General features: G+C 41.3%; 7 non-coding genes across 7 annotated transcripts; all 7 read right to left on the bottom strand.

The window, feature by feature from the left end:
• Positions 1 to 1,004: 1,004 nt before the first annotated feature.
• Positions 1,005 to 1,090, bottom strand: TRNAY-GUA (transfer RNA tyrosine (anticodon GUA)). The gene is given in 2 exon segments: positions 1,005 to 1,040; positions 1,054 to 1,090. It is a non-coding gene; the product is annotated as a tRNA-Tyr (tRNA).
• A 559-nt stretch (positions 1,091 to 1,649) lies between these two features.
• Positions 1,650 to 1,735, bottom strand: TRNAS-GGA (transfer RNA serine (anticodon GGA)). The gene is given in 2 exon segments: positions 1,650 to 1,685; positions 1,699 to 1,735. It is a non-coding gene; the product is annotated as a tRNA-Ser (tRNA).
• Positions 1,736 to 2,295: 560 nt separating this feature from the next.
• On the bottom strand, positions 2,296 to 2,381 carry TRNAY-GUA (transfer RNA tyrosine (anticodon GUA)). The gene is given in 2 exon segments: positions 2,296 to 2,331; positions 2,345 to 2,381. It is a non-coding gene; the product is annotated as a tRNA-Tyr (tRNA).
• A 2,496-nt stretch (positions 2,382 to 4,877) lies between these two features.
• On the bottom strand, positions 4,878 to 4,963 carry TRNAS-GGA (transfer RNA serine (anticodon GGA)). The gene is given in 2 exon segments: positions 4,878 to 4,913; positions 4,927 to 4,963. It is a non-coding gene; the product is annotated as a tRNA-Ser (tRNA).
• A 4,436-nt stretch (positions 4,964 to 9,399) lies between these two features.
• TRNAY-GUA (transfer RNA tyrosine (anticodon GUA)) lies at positions 9,400 to 9,485 on the bottom strand. The gene is given in 2 exon segments: positions 9,400 to 9,435; positions 9,449 to 9,485. It is a non-coding gene; the product is annotated as a tRNA-Tyr (tRNA).
• Positions 9,486 to 15,163: 5,678 nt separating this feature from the next.
• Positions 15,164 to 15,249, bottom strand: TRNAS-GGA (transfer RNA serine (anticodon GGA)). The gene is given in 2 exon segments: positions 15,164 to 15,199; positions 15,213 to 15,249. It is a non-coding gene; the product is annotated as a tRNA-Ser (tRNA).
• Positions 15,250 to 15,809: 560 nt separating this feature from the next.
• Positions 15,810 to 15,895, bottom strand: TRNAY-GUA (transfer RNA tyrosine (anticodon GUA)). The gene is given in 2 exon segments: positions 15,810 to 15,845; positions 15,859 to 15,895. It is a non-coding gene; the product is annotated as a tRNA-Tyr (tRNA).
• Positions 15,896 to 20,926: the final 5,031 nt, after the last annotated feature.

Raw genomic sequence — 20,926 nt, forward strand, 5'->3', positions numbered from 1 at the left:
AAAGTTGAAAGGCGGCGCCTCACAGGCCATCTCCTCAGAGTATTCAGCTGTGTTGGGCCTTGACAATATTTTAATATCTTGGATGGTGTATAGTGTTCTCTCATTTCCCTTGAGAAATCAAGATTGTCAAGGGGATTCTGCTGTTTTGCCAGTTCATAGCAAGAGATGGGGATCCAAAACACCTCACATGAAACCAATGAAGATTCGTGTTGGACAGAAACATAACGTGGCCAAAGCCTCAAAGCAACAGGCATCTATTTTCAGTGATGAAATATAATATAATCATAAATTGTCTGTTATTTTACTTTCCAAGTATTTTACTTTCCAAGTATTCAATAAAATTTGCATTTGGCAAAAGTCTTTCGAGCCGGATTTGAACCAGCGACCTAAGGATGCCTGTTTTACCACTACAGTCCTCCGCTCTACCAACTGAGCTATCGAAGGCTTGGCAAAGCATTCTCTAGCAAACTCAATACGAGCTTCCACTTCAACCGTCGACTTGTAAACATCTCTTGCAATTCGTGCAAAATACTACAAATTTGGCTTGTGAGGTTCCCGAATTGAGTAAAAGCACATCAGTTCCCAATTAAAAAAATGACCCCCTCTGCAGTCTCCTGCATGTTACTGACCACCATACTAAGGGGGAAAACTTGAAAGGCGGCGCCTCACAGGCCATCTCCTCAGAGTATTCAGCCGTGTTGGGCCTTGACAATATTTTAATATTTTGGATGATGTATAGTGTTCTCCCATTTCCCTTGAGAAATCAAGATTGTCAAGGGGATTCTGCTGTTTTGTCAGTTCATAGCAAGAGATGGGGATCCAAAACACCTCACAGGAAACCAACGAAGATTGGTGTCGGACAGAAAAATAACGTGGCCACAGCCTCAAATCAAAAGGCATCTATTTTCAGTGATGAAATATAATATAATTATAAATTGTCTGTTATTTTACTTTCCAAGTATTTTACTTTCCAAGTATTCAATAAAATGTGCACTTGGCAAAAGTCCTTCGAGCCGGATTTGAACCAGCGACCTAAGGATGCCTGTTTTACCACTACAGTCCTCTGCTCTACCAACTGAGCTATCGAAGGCTTGGCACATCAACTCTAGCAAACTCAATACGAGCTTCGACTTCAACCGTCGACTTGTAAACATCTCTTGCAATTCGTGCAAAATACTACAAATTTGGCTTGTGAGGTTCCCGAATTGAGTAAAAGCACATCAGTTCCCAATTAAAAAAATGACCCCCTCCGCAGTCTCCCGCATGTTACTGACCACCATACTAAGGGGGAAAAGTTGAAAGGCGGCGCCTCACAGGCCATCTCCTCAGAGTATTCAGCCGCATTGGGCCTTGACAATATTTTAATATCTTGGATGGTGTATAGTGTTCTCTCATTTCCCTTGAGAAATCAAGATTTTCAAGGGGATTCTGCTGTTTTGCCAGTTCATAGCAAGAGATGGGGATCCAAAACACCTCACAGGAAACCAATGAAGATTCGTGTTGGACAGAAAAATAACGTGGTCACAGCCTCAAAGCAAAAGGCATCTATTTTCAGTGATGAAATATAATATAATTATAAATTGTCTGTTATTTTACTTTCCAAGTATTTTACTTTCCAAGTATTCAATAAAATGTGCATTTGGCAAAAGTCCTTCGAGCCGAATTTGAACCAGTGACCTAAGGATACCTGTTTTACCACTCCAGTCCTCCGCTCTACCAACTGAGCTATCGAAGGCTTGGCAAATCAGTCTCTAGCAAGCTCAATACGAGTTTCCACTTCAACCGTCGACATTCAAACATCTCTTGCAATTCGTGCAAAATACTACAAATTTGGCTTGTGAGGTTCCCGAATTGAGTAAAAGCACATCAGTTCACAATTAAAAAAATGACCCCCTCCGCAGTCTCCCGCATGTTACTGACCACCATACAAAGGAGGAAAAGTTGAAAGGCGGCGCCTCACAGGCCATCTCCTCAGAGTATTCATCAGTGTTCGGCCTTGACAATATTTTAATATCTTGGATGGTGTATAGTGTTCTCCCATTTCCCTTGAGAAATCAAGATTGTCAAGGGGATTCTGCTGTTTTGTCAGTTCATAGCAAGAGATGGGGATCCAAAATACCTCACAGGAAACCAACGAAGATTGGTGTCGGACAGAAAAATAACGTGGCCACAGCCTCAAAGCAAAAGGCATCTATTTTCAGTGATGAAATATAATATAATTATAAATTGTCTGTTATTTTACTTTCCAAGTATTTTACTTTCCAAGTATTCAATAAAATGTGCATTTGGCAAAAGTCCTTCGAGCCGGATTTGAACCAGCGACCTAAGGATGCCTGTTTTACCACTACAGTCCTCCGCTCTACCAACTGAGCTATCGAAGGCTTGGCAAATCGTTCTCTAGCAAACTCAATACGAGCTTCCACTTCAACCGTCGACTTGTAAACATCTCTTGCAATTCGTGCAAAATACTACAAATTTGGCTTGTGACGTTCCCGAATTGAGTAAAAGCACATAAGTTCCCAATTAAAAAAATGACCCCCTCCGCAGTCTCCCGCATGTTACTGACCACCATACTAAGGGGGAAAAGTTGAAAGGCGGCGCCTCACAGGCCATCTCCTCAGAGTATTCAGCCGTGTTGGGCCTTGACAATATTTTAATATCTTGGATGGTGTATACTGTTCTCTCATTTCCCTTGAGAAATCAAGATTGTCAAGGGGATTCTGCTGTTTTGCCAGTTCATAGCAAGAGATGGGGATCCGAATCACCTCACAGGAAACCAATGAAGATTGGTGTTGGACAGAAACATAACGTGGCCACAGCCTCAAAGCAAAAGGCATCTATTTTCAGTGATGAAATATAATATAATTATAAATTGTCTGTTATTTTATTTTCCAAGTATTTTACTTTCCAAGTATTCAATAAAATTTGCATTTGGCAAAAGTCCTTCGAGCCGGATTTGAACCAGCGACCTAAGGATGCCTGTTTAACCACTACAGTGCTCCGCTCTACCAACTGAGCTATCGAAGGCTTGGCAAATCATTCTCTAGCAAACTCAATACGAGCTTCCACTTCAACCGTCGACTTGTAAACATCTCTTGCAATTCGTGCAAAATACTACAAATTTGGCTTGTGTGGTTCCCGAATTGAGTAAAAGCACATCAGTTCCCAGTTAAAAAAATGACCCCCTCCGCAGTCTCCCGCATGTTACTGACCACCATACTAAAGGGGAAAAGTTGAAAGGCGCGCCTCACAGGCCATCTCCTCAGAGTATTCAGCCGTGTTGGGCCTTGACAATATTTTAATATCTTGGATGGTGTATAGTGTTCTCCCATTTCCCTTGAGAAATCAAGATTGTCAAGGGGATTCTGCTGTTTTGTCAGTTCATAGCAAGAGATGGGGATCCAAAACACCTCACAGGAAACCAACGAAGATTGGTGTCGGACAGAAACATAACGTGGCGACAGCCTCAAAGCAAAAGGCATCTATTTTCAGTGATGAAATATAATATAATTATAAATTGTCTGTTATTTTATTTTCCAAGCATTTTACTTTCCAAGTATTCAATAAAATTTGCATTTGGCAAAAGTCCTTCAATCTGGATTTGAACCAGCGACCTAATGATGCCTGTTTTACCACTACAGTCCTCTGCTCTACCAACTGAGCTATCGAAGGCTTTTCAAATCACTCTCTAGCAAGCTCAATACGAGCTTTCACTTCAACCGTCGACATTCAAACATCTCTTGCAATTCGTGCAAAATACTACAAATTTGGCTTGTGAGGTTCCCGAATTGAGTAAAAGCACATCAGTTCCCAATTAAAAAAATGACCCCCTCTGCAGTCTCCTGCATGTTACTGACCACCATACTAAGGGGGAAAACTTGAAAGGCGGAGCCTCACAGGCCATCTCCTCAGAGTATTCAGCCGTGTTGGGCCTTGACAATATTTTAATATTTTGGGTGATGTATAGTGTTCTCCCATTTCCCTTGAGAAATCAAGATTGTCAAGGGGATTCTGCTGTTTTGTCAGTTCATAGCAAGAGATGGGGATCCAAAACACCTCACAGGAAACCAACGAAGATTGGTGTCGGACAGAAAAATAACGTGGCCACAGCCTCAAATCAAAAGGCATCTATTTTCAGTGATGAAATATAATATAATTATAAATTGTCTGTTATTTTACTTTCCAAGTATTTTACTTTCCAAGTATTCAATAAAATGTGCACTTGGCAAAAGTCCTTCGAGCCGGATTTGAACCAGCGACCTAAGGATGCCTGTTTTACCACTACAGTCCTCTGCTCTACCAACTGAGCTATCGTAGGCTTGGCACATCAACTCTAGCAAACTCAATACGAGCTTCGACTTCAAACGTCGACTTGTAAACATCTCTTGCAATTCGTGCAAAATACTACAAATTTGGCTTGTGAGGTTCCCGAATTGAGTAAAAGCACATCAGTTCCCAATTAAAAAAATGACCCCCTCCGCAGTCTCCCGCATGTTACTGACCACCATACTAAGGGGGAAAAGTTGAAAGGCGGCGCCTCACAGGCCATCTCCTCAGAGTATTCAGCCGCGTTGGGCCTTGACAATATTTTAATATCTTGGATGGTGTATAGTGTTCTCTCATTTCCCTTGAGAAATCAAGATTGTCAAGGGGATTCTGCTGTTTTGCCAGTTCATAGCAAGAGATGGGGATCCAAAACACCTCACAGGAAACCAATGAAGATTCGTGTTGGACAGAAAAATAACGTGGTCACAGCCTCAAAGCAAAAGGCATCTATTTTCAGTGATGAAATATAATATAATTATAAATTGTCTGTTATTTTACTTTCCAAGTATTTTACTTTCCAAGTATTCAATAAAATGTGCATTTGGCAAAAGTCCTTCGAGCCGAATTTGAACCAGTGACCTAAGGATACCTGTTTTACCACTCCAGTCCTCCGCTCTACCAACTGAGCTATCGAAGGCTTGGCAAATCAGTCTCTAGCAAGCTCAATACGAGTTTCCACTTCAACCGTCGACATTCAAACATCTCTTGCAATTCGTGCAAAATACTACAAATTTGGCTTGTGAGGTTCCCGAATTGAGTAAAAGCACATCAGTTCACAATTAAAAAAATGACCCCCTCCGCAGTCTCCCGCATGTTACTGACCACCATACAAAGGAGGAAAAGTTGAAAGGCGGCGCCTCACAGGCCATCTCCTCAGAGTTTTCATCAGTGTTCGGCCTTGACAATATTTTAATATCTTGGATGGTGTATAGTGTTCTCCCATTTCCCTTGAGAAATCAAGATTGTCAAGGGGATTCTGCTGTTTTGCCAGTTCATAGCAAGAGATGGGGATCCGAATCACCTCACAGGAAACCAATGAAGATTGGTGTTGGACAGAAACATAACGTGGCCACAGCCTCAAAGCAAAAGGCATCTATTTTCAGTGATGAAATATAATATAATTATAAATTGTCTGTTATTTTATTTTCCAAGTATTTTACTTTCCAAGTATTCAATAAAATTTGCATTTGGCAAAAGTCCTTCAAGCCGGATTTGAACCAGCAACCTAAGGATGCCTGTTTAACCACTACAGTGCTCCACTCTACCAACTGAGCTATCAAAGGCTTGGCAAATCATTCTCTAGCAAACTCAATACGAGTTTCCACTTCAACCGTCGACTTGTAAACATCTCTTGCAATTCGTGCAAAATACTACAAATTTGGCTTGTGAGGTTCCCGAATTGAGTAAAAGCACATCAGTTCCCAATTAAAAAAATGACCCCCTCAGCAGTCTCCCGCATGTTAATGACCACCATACTAAGGGGGAAAAGTTGAAAGGCGGCGCCTCACAGGCCATCTCCTCAGAGTATTCAGCCGTGTTGGGCCTTGACAATATTTTAATATCTTGGATGGTGTATAGTGTTCTCTCATTTCCCTTGAGAAATCAAGATTGTCAAGGGGATTCTGCTGTTTTGCCAGTTCATAGCAAGAGATGGGGATCCAAAACACCTGACAGGAAACCAATGAAGATTCGTGTTGGACAGAAAAATAACGTGGCCACAGCCTCAAAGCAAAAGGCATCTATTTTCAGTGATGAAATATAATATAATTATAAATTGTCTGTTATTTTACTTTCCAAGTATTTTACTTTCCAAGTATTCAATAAAATGTGCATTTGGCAAAAGTCCTTTGAGCCGGATTTGAACCAGCGACCTAAGGATGCCTGTTTTACCATTACAGTCCTCCGCTCTACCAACTGAGCTATCGAAGGCTTGGCAAATCAACTCTAGCAAACTCAATACGAGCTTCCACTTCAACCGTCGACTTGTAAACATCTCTTGCAATTCGTGCAAAATACTACAAATTTGGCTTGTGAGGTTCCCGAATTGAGTAAAAGCACATCAGTTCCGAATTAAAAAAATGACCCCCTACGCAGTCTCCCGCATGTTACTGACCACCATACTAAGGGGGAAAAGTTGAAAGGCGGCACCTCACAGGCCATCTCCTCAGAGTATTCAGCCGCGTTGGGCCTTGACAATATTTTAATATCTTGGATGGTGAATAGTGTTCTCTCATTTCCCTTGAGAAATCAAGATTGTCAAGGGGATTCTGCTGTTTTGCCAGTTCATAGCATGAGATGGGGATCCAAAACACCTCACAGGAAACCAATGAAGATTCGTGTTGGACAGAAAAATAACATGGTCACAGCCTCAAAGCAAAAGGCATTTATTTTCAGTGATGAAATATAATATAATTATAAATTGGCTGTTATTTTACTTTCCAAGTATTTTACTTTCCAAGTATTCAATAAAATGTGCATTTGGCAAAAGTCCTTCGAACCAGATTTGAACCAGCGACCTAAGGATGCCTGTTATACCACTACAGTCCTCCGCTCTACCAACTGAGCTATCCAAGGCTTGGCAAACCAGTCTCTAGCAAGCTCAATACGAGCTTCCACTTCAACCGTCGACATTCAAACATCTCTTGCAATTCGTGCAAAATACTACAAATTTGGCTTGTGAGGTTCCCGAATTGAGTAAAAGCACATCAGTTCACAATTAAAAAAATGACCCCCTCCGCAGTCTCCCGCATGTTACTGACCACCATACTAAGGAGGAAAAGTTGAAAGGCGGCGCCTCACAGGCCATCTCCTCAGAGTATTCATCAGTGTTGGGCCTTGACAATATTTTAATATCTTGGATGGTGTATAGTGTTCTCCCATTTCCCTTGAGAAATCAAGATTGTCAAGGGGATTCTGCTGTTTTGTCAGTTCATAGCAAGAGATGGGGATCCAAAATACCTCACAGGAAACCAACGAAGATTGGTGTCGGACAGAAAAATAACGTGGCCACAGCCTCAAAGCAAAAGGCATCTATTTTCAGTGATGAAATATAATATAATTATAAATTGTCTGTTATTTTATTTTCCAAGTATTTTACTTTACAAGTATTCAATAAAATGTGCATTTGGCAAAAGTCCTTCAATCCGGATTTCAACCAGCGACCTAAGGATGCCAGTTTTACCACGACAGTCCTCCGCTCTACGAACTGAGCTATCGAAGGCTTGGCAAATCAGTCTCTAGCAAGCTCAATACGAGCTTCCACTTCAACCGTCGACATGCAAACATCTATTGCAATTCGTGCAAAATACTACAAATTTGGCTTGTGAGGTTCCCGAATTGAGTAAAAGCACATCAGTTCCCAATTAAAAAAATGACCCCCTCCGCAGTCTCCCGCATGTTACTGACCACCATACTAAGGGGGAAAAGTTGAAAGGCGCGCCTCACAGGCCATCTCCTCAGAGTATTCAGCCGTGTTGGGCCTTGACAATATTTTAATATCTTGGATGGTGTATAGTGTTCTCCCATTTCCCTTGAGAAATCAAGATTGTCAAGGGGATTCTGCTGTTTTGTCAGTTCATAGCAAGAGATGGGGATCCAAAATACCTCACAGGAAACCAACGAAGATTGGTGTCGGACAGAAACATAACGTGGCGACAGCCTCAAAGCAAAAGGCATCTATTTTCAGTGATGAAATATAATATAATTATAAATTGTCTGTTATTTTATTTTCCAAGCATTTTACTTTCCAAGTATTCAATAAAATTTGCATTTGGCAAAAGTCCTTCAATCTGGATTTGAACCAGCGACCTAAGGATGCCTGTTTTACCACTACAGTCCTCTGCTCTACCAACTGAGCTATCGAAGGCTTGGCAAATCAGTCTCTAGCAAGCTCAATACGAGCTTTTACTTCAACCGTCGACATTCAAACATCTCTTGCAATTCGTGCAAAATACTACAAATTTGGCTTGTGAGGTTCCCGAATTGAGTAAAAGCACATCAGTTCACAATTAAAAAAATTACCCCCTCCGAGGTCTCCCGCATGTTACTGACCACCATACTAAGGGGGAAAAGTTGAAAGGCGGCGCCTCACAGGCCATCTCCTCAGAGTATTCAGCTGTGTTGGGCCTTGACAATATTTTAATATCTTGGATGGTGTATAGTGTTCTCTCATTTCCCTTGAGAAATCAAGATTGTCAAGGGGATTCTGCTGTTTTGCCAGTTCATAGCAAGAGATGGGGATCCAAAACACCTCACATGAAACCAATGAAGATTCGTGTTGGACAGAAACATAACGTGGCCACAGCCTCAAAGCAACAGGCATCTATTTTCAGTGATGAAATATAATATAATCATAAATTGTCTGTTATTTTACTTTCCAAGTATTTTACTTTCCAAGTATTCAATAAAATTTGCATTTGGCAAAAGTCTTTCGAGCCAGATTTGAACCAGCGACCCAAGGATGCCTGTTGTACTACTACAGTCCTCTGCTCTACCAACTGAGCTATCGAAGGCTTGGCAAACCATTCTCTAGCAAACTCAATATGAGCTTCCACTTCAACCGTCGACTTGTAAACATCTCTTGCAATTCGTGCAAAATACTACAAATTTGGCTTGTGAGGTTCCCGAATTGAGTAAAAGCACATCAGTTCCCAATTAAAAAAATGACCCCCTCCGCAGTCTCCCGCATGTTACTGACCACCATACTAAGGGGGAAAAGTTGAAAGGCGGCACCTCACAGGCCATCTCCTCAGAGCATTCAGCCGCGTTGGGCCTTGACAATATTTTAATATCTTGGATGGTGTATAGTGTTCTCTCATTTTCCTTGAGAAATCAAGATTGTCAAGGGGATTATGCTGTTTTGCCAGTTCATAGCAAGAGATGGGGATCAAAAAAACACCTCACAGGAAACCAAAGAAGATTGGTGTTGGACAGAAAAATAATGTGGCCACAGCCTCAAAGCAAAAGGCATCTATTTTCAGTGATGAAATGTAATATAATTATAAATTGTCTGTTATGTTATTTTCCAAGTATTTTACTTTCTAAGTATTCAATAAAATTTGCATTTGGCAAAAGTCCTTCGAGCCGGATTTGAACCAGCGACCTAAGGATGCCTGTTTTACCACTACAGTCCTCCGCTCTACCAACTGAGCTATCGAAGGCTTGGCAAATCATTTTCTAGCAAACTCAATACAAGCTTCCACTTCAACCGTCGACTTGTAAACATCTCTTGCAATTCGTGCAAAATACTGCAAATTTGGCTTGTGAGGTTCCCGAATTGAGTAAAAGCACATCAGTTCCCAATTAAAAAAATGCCCCCTCCGCAGTCTCCCGCATGTTACTGACCACCATACTAAGGAGGAAAAGTTGAAAGGCGGCGCCTCACAGGCCATCTCCTCAGAGTATTCATCAGTGTTCGGCCTTGACAATATTTAAATATCTTGGATGGTGTATAGTGTTCTCCCATTTCCCTTGAGAAATCAAGATTGTCAAGGGGATTCTGCTGTTTTGCCAGTTCATAGCAAGAGATGGGGATCCAAAACACCTCACAGGAAAACAATGAAGATTGGTGTTGGACAGAAACATAACGTGGCCACAGCCTCAAAGCAAAAGGCATCTATTTTCAGTGATGAAATATAATATAATTATAAATTGTCTGTTATTTTATTTTCCAAGTATTTTACTTTCCAAGTATTCAATAAAATTTGCATTTGGCAAAAGTCCTTTGAGCCGGATTTGAACCAGCGACGAGCTATCGAAGGCTTGGCAAATCATTCTCTAGCAAACTCAATACGAGCTTCCACTTCAACCGTCGACTTGTAAACATCTCTTGCAATTCGTGCAAAATACTACAAATTTGGCTTGTGAGGTTCCCGAATTGAGTAAAAGCACATCAGTTCCCAGTTAAAAAAATGACCCCCTCCGCAGTCTCCCGCATGTTACTGACCACCATACTAAAGGGGAAAAGTTGAAAGGCGCGCCTCACAGGCCATCTCCTCAGAGTATTCAGCCGTGTTGGGCCTTGACAATATTTTAATATCTTGGATGGTGTATAGTGTTCTCCCATTTCCCTTGAGAAATCAAGATTGTCAAGGGGATTCTGCTGTTTTGTCAGTTCATAGCAAGAGATGGGGATCCAAAACACCTCACAGGAAACCAACGAAGATTGGTGTCGGACAGAAACATAAAGTGGCGACAGCCTCAAAGCAAAAGGCATCTATTTTCAGTGATGAAATATAATATAATTATAAATTGTCTGTTATTTTATTTTCCAAGCATTTTACTTTCCAAGTATTCAATAAAATTTGCATTTGGCAAAAGTCTGTCAATCTGGATTTGAACCAGCGACCTAAGGATGCCTGTTTTACCACTACAGTCCTCTGCTCTACCAACTGAGCTATCAAAGGCTTTGCAAATCAGTCTCTAGCAAGCTCAATACGAGCTTTCACTTCAACCGTCGACATTCAAACATCTCTTGCAATTCGTGCAAAATACTACAAATTTGGCTTGTGAGGTTCCCGAATTGAGTAAAAGCACATCAGTTCACAATTAAAAAAATGACCCCCTCCGAGGTCTCCCGCATGTTACTGACCACCATACTAAGGGGGAAAAGTTGAAAGGCGGCGCCTCACAGGCCATCTCCTCAGAGTATTCAGCTGTGTTGGGCCTTGACAATATTTTAATATCTTGGATGGTGTATAGTGTTCTCTCATTTCCCTTGAGAAATCAAGATTGTCAAGGGGATTCTGCTGTTTTGCCAGTTCATAGCAAGAGATGGGGATCCAAAACACCTCACATGAAACCAATGAAGATTCGTGTTGGACAGAAACATAACGTGGCCAAAGCCTCAAAGCAACAGGCATCTATTTTCAGTGATGAAATATAATATAATCATAAATTGTCTGTTATTTTACTTTCCAAGTATTTTACTTTCCAAGTATTCAATAAAATTTGCATTTGGCAAAAGTCTTTCGAGCCGGATTTGAACCAGCGACCTAAGGATGCCTGTCTTACCACTACAGTCCTCCGCTCTACCAACTGAGCTATCGAAGGCTTGGCAAAGCATTCTCTAGCAAACTCAATACGAGCTTCCACTTCAACCGTCGACTTGTAAACATCTCTTGCAATTCGTGCAAAATACTACAAATTTGGCTTGTGAGGTTCCCGAATTGAGTAAAAGCACATCAGTTCCCAATTAAAAAAATGACCCCCTCTGCAGTCTCCTGCATGTTACTGACCACCATACTAAGGGGGAAAACTTGAAAGGCGGCGCCTCACAGGCCATCTCCTCAGAGTATTCAGCCGTGTTGGGCCTTGACAATATTTTAATATTTTGGATGATGTATAGTGTTCTCCCATTTCCCTTGAGAAATCAAGATTGTCAAGGGGATTCTGCTGTTTTGTCAGTTCATAGCAAGAGATGGGGATCCAAAACACCTCACAGGAAACCAACGAAGATTGGTGTCGGACAGAAAAATAACGTGGCCACAGCCTCAAATCAAAAGGCATCTATTTTCAGTGATGAAATATAATATAATTATAAATTGTCTGTTATTTTACTTTCCAAGTATTTTACTTTGCAAGTATTCAATAAAATGTGCACTTGGCAAAAGTCCTTCGAGCCGGATTTGAAACAGCGACCTAAGGATGCCTGTTTTACCACTACAGTCCTCTGCTCTACCAACTGAGCTATCGAAGGCTTGGCACATCAACTCTAGCAAACTCAATACGAGCTTCGACTTCAACCGTCGACTTGTAAACATCTCTTGCAATTCGTGCAAAATACTACAAATTTGGCTTGTGAGGTTCCCGAATTGAGTAAAAGCACATCAGTTCACAATTAAAAAAATGACCCCCTCCGCAGTCTCCCGCATGTTACTGACCACCATACAAAGGAGGAAAAGTTGAAAGGCGGCGCCTCACAGGCCATCTCCTCAGAGTATTCATCAGTGTTCGGCCTTGACAATATTTTAATATCTTGGATGGTGTATAGTGTTCTCCCATTTCCCTTGAGAAATCAAGATTGTCAAGGGGATTCTGCTGTTTTGTCAGTTCATAGCAAGAGATGGGGATCCAAAATACCTCACAGGAAACCAACGAAGATTGGTGTCGGACAGAAAAATAACGTGGCCACAGCCTCAAAGCAAAAGGCATCTATTTTCAGTGATGAAATATAATATAATTATAAATTGTCTGTTATTTTACTTTCCAAGTATTTTACTTTCCAAGTATTCAATAAAATGTGCATTTGGCAAAAGTCCTTTGAGCCGGATTTGAACCAGCGACCTAAGGATGCCTGTTTTACCACTACAGTCCTCCGCTCTACCAACTGAGCTATCGAAGGCTTGGCAAATCGTTCTCTAGCAAACTCAATACGAGCTTCCACTTCAACCGTCGACTTGTAAACATCTCTTGCAATTCGTGCAAAATACTACAAATTTGGCTTGTGACGTTCCCGAATTGAGTAAAAGCACATCAGTTCCCAATTAAAAAAATGACCCCCTCCGCAGTCTCCCGCATGTTACTGACCACCATACTAAGGGGGAAAAGTTGAAAGGCGGCGCCTCACAGGCCATCTCCTCAGAGTATTCAGCCGTGTTGGGCCTTGACAATATTTTAATATCTTGGATGGTGTATACTGTTCTCTCATTTCCCTTGAGAAATCAAGATTGTCAAGGGGATTCTGCTGTTTTGCCAGTTCATAGCAAGAGATGGGGATCCGAATCACCTCACAGGAAACCAATGAAGATTGGTGTTGGACAGAAACATAACGTGGCCACAGCCTCAAAGCAAAAGGCATCTATTTTCAGTGATGAAATATAATATAATTATAAATTGTCTGTTATTTTATTTTCCAAGTATTTTACTTTCCACGTATTCAATAAAATTTGCATTTGGCAAAAGTCCTTCGAGCCGGATTTGAACCAGCGACCTAAGGATGCCTGTTTAACCACTACAGTGCTCCGCTCTACCAACTGAGCTATCGAAGGCTTGGCAAATCATTCTCTAGCAAACTCAATACGAGCTTCCACTTCAACCGTCGACTTGTAAACATCTCTTGCAATTCGTGCAAAATACTACAAATTTGGCTTGTGTGGTTCCCGAATTGAGTAAAAGCACATCAGTTCCCAGTTAAAAAAATGACCCCCTCCGCAGTCTCCCGCATGTTACTGACCACCATACTAAAGGGGAAAAGTTGAAAGGCGCGCCTCACAGGCCATCTCCTCAGAGTATTCAGCCGTGTTGGGCCTTGACAATATTTTAATATCTTGGATGGTGTATAGTGTTCTCCCATTTCCCTTGAGAAATCAAGATTGTCAAGGGGATTCTGCTGTTTTGTCAGTTCATAGCAAGAGATGGGGATCCAAAACACCTCACAGGAAACCAACGAAGATTGGTGTCGGACAGAAACATAACGTGGTGACAGCCTCAAAGCAAAAGGCATCTATTTTCAGTGATGAAATATAATATAATTATAAATTGTCTGTTATTTTATTTTCCAAGCATTTTACTTTCCAAGTATTCAATAAAATTTGCATTTGGCAAAAGTCCTTCAATCTGGATTTGAACCAGCGACCTAAGGATGCCTGTTTTACCACTACAGTCCTCTGCTCTACCAACTGAGCTATCGAAGGCTTTTCAAATCAGTCTCTAGCAAGCTCAATACGAGCTTTCACTTCAACCGTCGACATTCAAACATCTCTTGAAATTCGTGCAAAATACTACAAATTTGGCTTGTGAGGTTCCCGAATTGAGTAAAAGCACATCAGTTCCCAATTAAAAAAATGACCCCCTCTGCAGTCTCCTGCATGTTACTGACCACCATACTAAGGGGGAAAACTTGAAAGGCGGCGCCTCACAGGCCATCTCCTCAGAGTATTCAGCCGTGTTGGGCCTTGACAATATTTTAATATTTTGGGTGATGTATAGTGTTCTCCCATTTCCCTTGAGAAATCAAGATTGTCAAGGGGATTCTGCTGTTTTGTCAGTTCATAGCAAGAGATGGGGATCCAAAACACCTCACAGGAAACCAACGAAGATTGGTGTCGGACAGAAAAATAACGTGGCCACAGCCTCAAATCAAAAGGCATCTATTTTCAGTGATGAAATATAATATAATTATAAATTGTCTGTTATTTTACTTTCCAAGTATTTTACTTTCCAAGTATTCAATAAAATGTGCACTTGGCAGAAGTCCTTCGAGCCGGATTTGAACCAGCGACCTAAGGATGCCTGTTTTACCACTACAGTCCTCTGCTCTACCAACTGAGCTATCGTAGGCTTGGCACATCAACTCTAGCAAACTCAATACGAGCTTCGACTTCAACCGTCGACTTGTAAACATCTCTTGCAATTCGTGCAAAATACTACAAATTTGGCTTGTGAGGTTCCCGAATTGAGTAAAAGCACATCAGTTCCCAATTAAAAAAATGACCCCCTCCGCAGTCTCCCGCATGTTACTGACCACCATACTAAGGGGGAAAAGTTGAAAGGCGGCTCCTCACAGGCCATCTCCTCAGAGTATTTAGCCGCGTTGGGCCTTGACAATATTTTAATATCTTGGATGGTGTATAGTGTTCTCTCATTTCCCTTGAGAAATCAAGATTGTCAAGGGGATTCTGCTGTTTTGCCAGTTCATAGCAAGAGATGGGGATCCAAAACACCTCACAGGAAACCAATGAAGATTCGTGTTGGACAGAAAAATAACGTGGTCACAGCCTCAAAGCAAAAGGCATCTATTTTCAGTGATGAAATATAATATAATTATAAATTGTCTGTTATTTTACTTTCCAAGTATTTTACTTTCCAAGTATTCAATAAAATGTGCATTTGGCAAAAGTCCTTCGAGCCGAATTTGAACCAGTGACCTAAGGATACCTGTTTTACCACTCCAGTCCTCCGCTCTACCAACTGAGCTATCGAAGGCTTGGCAAATCAGTCTCTAGCAAGCTCAATACGAGTTTCCACTTCAACCGTCGACATTCAAACATCTCTTGCAATTCGTGCAAAATACTACAAATTTGGCTTGTGAGGTTCCCGAATTGAGTAAAAGCACATCAGTTCACAATTAAAAAAATGACCCCCTCCGCAGTCTCCCGCATGTTACTGACCACCATACAAAGGAGGAAAAGTTGAAAGGCGGCGCCTCACAGGCCATCTCCTCAGAGTATTCATCAGTGTTCGGCCTTGACAATATTTTAATATCTTGGATGGTGTATAGTGTTCTCCCATTTCCCTTGAGAAATCAAGATTGTCAAGGGGATTCTGCTGTTTTGTCAGTTCATAGCAAGAGATGGGGATCCAAAATACCTCACAGGAAACCAACGAAGATTGGTGTCGGACAGAAAAATAACGTGGCCACAGCCTCAAAGCAAAAGGCATCTATTTTCAGTGATGAAATATAATATAATTATAAATTGTCTGTTATTTTACTTTCCAAGTATTTTACTTTCCAACTATTCAATAAAATGTGCATTTGGCAAAAGTCCTTCGAGCCGGATTTGAACCAGCGACCTAAGGATGCCTGTTTTACCACTACAGTCCTCCACTCTACCAACTGAGCTATCGAAGGCTTGGCAAATCGTTCTCTAGCAAACTCAATACGAGCTTCCACTTCAACCGTCGACTTGTAAACATCTCTTGCAATTCGTGCAAAATACTACAAATTTGGCTTGTGACGTTCCCGAATTGAGTAAAAGCACATCAGTTCCCAATTAAAAAAATGACCCCCTCCGCAGTCTCCCGCATGTTACTGACCACCATACTAAGGGGGAAAAGTTGAAAGGCGGCGCCTCACAGGCCATCTCCTCAGAGTATTCAGCCGTGTTGGGCCTTGACAATATTTTAATATCTTGGATGGTGTATACTGTTCTCTCATTTCCCTTGAGAAATCAAGATTGTCAAGGGGATTCTGCTGTTTTGCCAGTTCATAGCAAGAGATGGGGATCCGAATCACCTCACAGGAAACCAATGAAGATTGGTGTTGGACAGAAACATAACGTGGCCACAGCCTCAAAGCAAAAGGCATCTATTTTCAGTGATGAAATATAATATAATTATAAATTGTCTGTTATTTTATTTTCCAAGTATTTTACTTTCCAAGTATTCAATAAAATTTGCATTTGGCAAAAGTCCTTCGAGCCGGATTTGAACCAGCGACCTAAGGATGCCTGTTTAACCACTACAGTGCTCCGCTCTACCAACTGAGCTATCGAAGGCTTGGCAAATCATTTTCTAGCAAACTCAATACGAGTTTCCACTTCAACCGTCGACTTGTAAACATCTCTTGCAATTCGTGCAAAATACTACAAATTTGGCTTGTGAGGTTCCCGAATTGAGTAAAAGCACATCAGTTCCCAATTAAAAAAATGACCCCCTCAGCAGTCTCCCGCATGTTAATGACCACCATACTAAGGGGGAAAAGTTGAAAGGCGGCGCCTCACAGGCCATCTCCTCAGAGTATTCAGCCGTGTTGGGCCTTGACAATATTTTAATATCTTGGATGGTGTATAGTGTTCTCTCATTTCCCTTGAGAAATCAAGATTGTCAGGGGGATTCTGCTGTTTTGCCAGTTCATAGCAAGAGATGGGGATCCAAAACACCTGACAGGAAACCAATGAAGATTCGTGTTGGACAGAAAAATAACGTGGCCACAGCCTCAAAGCAAAAGGCATCTATTTTCAGTGATGAAATATAATATAATTATAAATTGTCTGTTATTTTACTTTCCAAGTATTTTACTTTCCAAGTATTCAATAAAATGTGCATTTGGCAAAAGTCCTTTGAGCCGGATTTGAACCAGCGACCTAAGGATGCCTGTTTTACCATTACAGTCCTCCGCTCTACCAACTGAGCTATCGAAGGCTTGGCAAATCAACTCTAGCAAACTCAATACGAGCTTCCACTTCAACCGTCGACTTGTAAACATCTCTTGCAATTCGTGCAAAATACTACAAATTTGGCTTGTGAGGTTCCCGAATTGAGTAAAAGCACATCAGTTCCCAATTAAAAAAATGACCCCCTACGCAGTCTCCCGCATGTTACTGACCACCATACTAAGGGGGAAAAGTTGAAAGGCGGCACCTCACAGGCCATCTCCTCAGAGTATTCAGCCGCGTTGGGCCTTGACAATATTTTAATATCTTGGATGGTGAATAGTGTTCTCTCATTTCCCTTGAGAAATCAAGATTGTCAAGGGGATTCTGCTGTTTTGCCAGTTCATAGCATGAGATGGGGATCCAAAACACCTCACAGGAAACCAATGAAGATTCGTGTTGGACAGAAAAATAACATGGTCACAGCCTCAAAGCAAAAGGCATTTATTTTCAGTGATGAAATATAATATAATTATAAATTGGCTGTTATTTTACTTTCCAAGTATTTTACTTTCCAAGTATTCAATAAAATGTGCATTTGGCAAAAGTCCTTCGAACCGGATTTGAACCAGCGACCTAAGGATGCCTGTTTTACCACTACAGTCCTCCCCTCTACCAACTGAGCTATCCAAGGCTTGGCAAACCAGTCTCTAGCAAGCTCAATACGAGCTTCCACTTCAACCGTCGACATTCAAACATCTCTTGCAATTCGTGCAAAATACTACAAATTTGGCTTGTGAGGTTCCCGAATTGAGTAAAAGCACATCAGTTCACAATTAAAAAAATGACCCCCTCCGCAGTCTCCCGCATGTTACTGACCACCATACTAAGGAGGAAAAGTTGAAAGGCGGCGCCTCACAGGCCATCTCCTCAGAGTATTCATCAGTGTTGGGCCTTGACAATATTTTAATATCTTGGATGGTGTATAGTGTTCTCCCATTTCCCTTGAGAAATCAAGATTGTTAAGGGGATTCTGCTGTTTTGTCAGTTCATAGCAAGAGATGGGGATCCAAAATACCTCACAGTAAACCAACGAAGATTGGTGTCGGACAGAAAAATAACGTGGCCACAGCCTCAAAGCAAAAGGTATCTATTTTCAGTGATGAAATATAATATAATTATAAATTGTCTGTTATTTTACTTTCCAAGTATTTTACTTTCCAAGTATTCAATAAAATGTGCATTTGGCAAAAGTCCTTTGAGCCGGATTTGAACCAGCGACGAGCTATCGAAGGCTTGGCAAATCATTCTCTAGCAAACTCAATACGAGCTTCCACTTCAACCGTCGACTTGTAAACATCTCTTGCAATTCGTGCAAAATACTACAAATTTGGCTTGTGAGGTTCCCGAATTGAGTAAAAGCACATCAGTTCCCAGTTAAAAAAATGACCCCCTCCGCAGTCTCCCGCATGTTACTGACCACCATACTAAGGGGGAAAAGTTGAAAGGCGGCGCCTCACAGGCCATCTCCTCAGAGTATTCAGCCGTGTTGGGCCTTGACAATATTTTAATATCTTGGATGGTGTATAGTGTTCTCCCATTTCCCTTGAGAAATCAAGATTGTCAAGGGGATTCTGCTGTTTTGTCAGTTCATAGCAAGAGATGGGGATCCAAAACACCTCACAGGAAACCAACGAAGATTGGTGTCGGACAGAAACATAACGTGGCCACAGCCTCAAAGCAAAAGGCATCTATTTTCAGTGATGAAATATAATATAATTATAAATTGTCTGTTATTTTATTTTCCAAGTATTTTACTTTCCAAGTATTTAATAAAATTTGCATTTGGCAAAAGTCCTTCAATCCGGATTTCAACCAGCGACCTAAGGATGCCAGTTTTACCACGACAGTCCTCCGCTCTACCAACTGAGCTATCGAAGGCTTGGCAAATCAGTCTCTAGCAAGCTCAATACGAGCTTCCACTTCAACCGTCGACATGCAAACATCTATTGCAATTCGTGCAAAATACTACAAATTTAGCTTGTGAGGTTCCCGAATTGAGTAAAAGCACATCAGTTCCCAATTAAAAAAATGACCCCCTCCGCAGTCTCCCGCATGTTACTGACCACCATACTAAGGGGGAAAAGTTGAAAGGCGCGCCTCACAGGCCATCTCCTCAGAGTATTCAGCCGTGTTGGGCCTTGACAATATTTTAATATCTTGGATGATGTATAGTGTTCTCCCATTTCCCTTGAGAAATCAAGATTGTCAAGGGGATTCTGCTGTTTTGTCAGTTCATAGCAAGAGATGGGGATCCAAAACACCTCACAGGAAACCAACGAAGATTGGTGTCGGACAGAAACATAACGTGGCGACAGCCTCAAAGCAAAAGGCATCTATTTTCAGTGATGAAATATAATATATTTATAAATTGTCTGTTATTTTATTTTCCAAGCATTTTACTTTCCAAGTATTCAATACAATTTGCATTTGGCAAAAGTCCTTCAATCTGGATTTGAACCAGCGACCTAAGGATGCCTGTTTTACCACTACAGTCCTCTGCTCTACCAACTGAGCTATCGAAGGCTTGGCAAATCAGTCTCTAGCAAGCTCAATACGAGCTTTCACTTCAACCGTCGACATTCAAACATCTCTTGCAATTCGTGCAAAATACTACAAATTTGGCTTGTGAGGTTCCCGAATTGAGTAAAAGCACATCAGTTCACAATTAAAAAAATGACCCCCTCCGAGGTCTCCCGCATGTTACTGACCACCATACTAAGGGGGAAAAGTTGAAAGGCGGCGCCTCACCGGCCATCTCCTCAGAGTATTCAGCTGTGTTGGGCCTTGACAATATTTTAATATCTTGGATGGTGTATAGTGTTCTCTCATTTCCCTTGAGAAATCAAGATTGTCAAGGGGATTCTGCTGTTTTGCCAGTTCATAGCAATAGATGGGGATCCAAAACACCTCACATGAAACCAATGAAGATTGGTGTCGGACAGAAAAATAACGTGGCCACAGCCTCAAAGCAAAAGGCATCTATTTTCAGTGATGAAATATAATATAATTATAAATTGTCTGTTATTTTACTTTCCAAGTATTTTACTTTCCAAGTATTCAATAAAATTTGCATTTGGCAAAAGTCCTTCGAGCCGGATTTGAACCAGCGACCTAAGGATGCCTGTTGTACTACTACATTCCTCCGCTCTACCAACTGAGCTATCGAAGGCTTGGCAAATCATTCTCTAGCAAACTCAATACGAGCTTCCACTTCAACCGTCGACTTGTAAACATCTCTTGCAATTCGTGCAAAATACTACAAATTTGGCTTGTGAGGTTCCCGAATTGAGTAAAAGCACATCAGTTCCCAATTAAAAAAATGACCCCCTCAGCAGTCTCCCGCATGTTACTGACCACCATACTAAGGGGGAAAAGTTGAAAGGCGGCGCCTCACAGGCCATCTCCTCAGAGTATTCAGCCGTGTTGGGCCTTGACAATATTTTAATATCTTGGATGGTGTATACTGTTCTCTCATTTCCCTTGAGAAATCAAGATTGTCAAGGGGATTCTGCTGTTTTGCCAGTTCATAGCAAGAGATGGGGATCCGAATCACCTCACAGGAAACCAATGAAGATTGGTGTTGGACAGAAACATAACGTGGCCACAGCCTCAAAGCAAAAGGCATCTATTTTCAGTGATGAAATATAATATAATTATAAATTGTCTGTTATTTTATTTTCCAAGTATTTTACTTTCCAAGTATTCAATAAAATTTGCATTTGGCA

This window comes from Ambystoma mexicanum, chromosome 1p (assembly GCF_040938575.1).
Source record: "Ambystoma mexicanum isolate Mex_15411 chromosome 1p, UKY_AmexF1_1, whole genome shotgun sequence".
Lineage (NCBI taxonomy): Eukaryota > Metazoa > Chordata > Amphibia > Caudata > Ambystomatidae > Ambystoma > Ambystoma mexicanum.